This window comes from Miscanthus floridulus, chromosome 9 (genome assembly GCF_019320115.1).
Source record: "Miscanthus floridulus cultivar M001 chromosome 9, ASM1932011v1, whole genome shotgun sequence".
In the NCBI taxonomy this organism is placed as follows: domain Eukaryota; kingdom Viridiplantae; phylum Streptophyta; class Magnoliopsida; order Poales; family Poaceae; genus Miscanthus; species Miscanthus floridulus.
In genome coordinates this window covers 39236203-39238844 of record NC_089588.1, presented here as the reverse complement: position 1 = coordinate 39238844, position 2642 = coordinate 39236203, and positions in this window count along the sequence as shown.

The window sequence follows — 2642 nt, the reverse complement described above, 5'->3', positions numbered from 1 at the left end:
GATGGAACTTGATTTTAGAATTTAAATTAATAAAATTGGATTTTAAACCGAAATAAGGACTGCGGGCATGAAAACGAAGAAATACAGGGGTTCTTTAGAAAAAATGCAGGGATGATAGGTTCTATTTAGATAAAACTCAGGGGCTCTTTTGCAAAAATCACAGCAAAGGAGTATGGTTGGATCTGAGCCATCGGATCGAGATTGGACGGTGCAGATCAGATGGGAGGGGAAAGGAAACATCGATGAGGTCGGCGGCGATCTCCAACGATGGTGCCATGGCCAAAGACGTGTGGCGCGCATGGTAGATGGCCTACGGGCCACGAGGAAACAAACCGGGGGCACGGGGGGAAAGAGGAGATGACGACAAACTCACCTAAATGGAATACTAGAGTTTGAAGCAACGGAGGGCGGCACTCGGCGATGGCAGTGGTGGTGATGGCGGTAGCGCTAGGGTTTGGTGTGGTGTGATGTCGATTTGACGACTGCTGCTTAGAATGGGACATGGAGAGCGGCGCGGTACGGCTCCGCTTTTATGGGGCGGAAGCAACTTGATGCGCATGGCAAAGGATGAGGCGTATCGGCTGCGGAGTCAGAGGCGGCAATGGCGGAGTCCGATGCGGATACATGCGGAAGGAAGAAGAAGATGACTGACAAGTGGGACCCGACTGATAGTGGTTCAGGGCAGGGGAGAGGAATGACACGGGCGTGGCTCATCTGGGCCAAAACAGAGAAGCGGCTGTAGGAGGGGGAAACTAGGCCGCGCTGAGGTATGAAGGCTGCTGTTGGGCCGCTATGGGGAAGTGGAGGCATGGTGGAGTGCAGACCAAGCGGGAGGAGTGGGAAGATGGGCTGAGCAGGAAAGGCTGGGCCGCTCGGGTCAAAGAAGGAGAGGAAGAAATTCCTTTTTTAATTTTGTTTTCAAATCCAAATTCCAACCAAATTCAAATTCTTTTGCAAAATTTAATCAAACCCAAGGATCTCAAAATAAATATGCAGCAGCATGTATGCACATACATGTATGTAGTCCTATATTTATTTTTATTTTTAACAAAGTTATTATTTTCCTAAATTTAAATGCTCACAAAATGCATAATTAAATAATTTGCTCCTATTTTAAAAATCATGCAAATTTTAGGGTGTTATAATTCTACCCCCCTTAAATTGAATCTCATCCTTGAGATTCAGGATGATGCTTACTCAAAAAGATGCAGGTATGTTTTCCTCAGATCCTCTTCTCTTTCCCATGTAGCCTTATCTTCTCTATACCAATTCCACTGAACCTTACACATCTTTATAACTCGGCTCCTTGTAACCCTTTCTGTCGCCTTCAAAATCTTTACCGGAAATTCCTCATATGTAAGATCTTCCTTAACTATAAGTTCCTCTAACGGTATCTGCTCCTCGGGTACACGTAGACACCTCTTTAATTGAGACACATGGAACACATCCGGAAACTCATCCACTACTCAGGTCCTCCTTGTTGACGCTGATCATCAAGCTAGTTTACTGTGGCTGTCGGCTAGTGCTTGTACTACAACATCGACACTGATTCTATCTCCATTTGGTGCAGGTCACAACAACTACCTTCTCTTAACACTGAATGACTGCCCAGTTTTGCTTCATCCAATCCATACCCAGAATCACATCAATGCCACATGTTCTCAACACAATGGGGCTCACTTTGAACTCTAACCCCCTTAAGGATAGACTAGTTGGAAGACACCAATAAGAAGCTTGCATACTACCTCCTGATGGGTTTACTAATATGGGATCTTTCATGGCACATAAGGGTATGCTATGCGTTCTAACATATGCTTGTGATATGAAAGAATGCAAAGCTCTAGAATAAAAAAGAACAGTGGTAGGAGTGGAATTAACATCAAATGTACCAGCATGACTTCTGGTTCCACAAGCATCGTCTCTATAGACACATGATTCACCTTCCTATGTTGGGTGCTGGCTTCTGAGGCATTCCTTTCAGATTACTGTGCTAACCCTAGGGTGTTAGCTGATTCTGCTTTCTGGGGCAATGGTTAGCATAATGCCCAACTTCTCCATAATGGTAGCATACGTTGGGGGTGCTAGGTGCGCTGGTCTTCATGGGAGTGTTGTTGGGTGTTCCCTGTCATGGTGTCTGCTGACCACTCTGCTGCTAAGGACGTTGATTGCCATTCTACTGCTAATACGGTGGACGTTGCTAGTTCGGGTTGCGCTGAGGGTACTAACCACGATTCCACTGATTGGGTGGTCCCTGGTACCTCTACTGGAAGCCTTGCTAAGGGTTGGTGCATGGACAAGTATTGCTTCCAAAGGTCTATCCCTGAAGCCTCCTCTTCTTAGCCTCCATCTCTTTATGCTTATTATCAATAACAATGGCGTGATTGACCAGCGTCTAGGAATTGGGGTATGTATTAGACATAAGCTAGAGTTGTAGAGCGTCATACAGACCCTTAAGAAAGCATCGTTTCTTATTAGCATCATCTGCCACCTCATTCAGAGCGTAACGTGATAACTGAGCAAATTTGTTATGATACTCATCTACAAACATAGATCCCTGTTTCAGAGCTCTTAATTCCTTCTACTTGAGCTCTATCAATCCTTCAGGTAGGTGGTAGGTTCTGAAATTCTCTCTAAACTCCTAC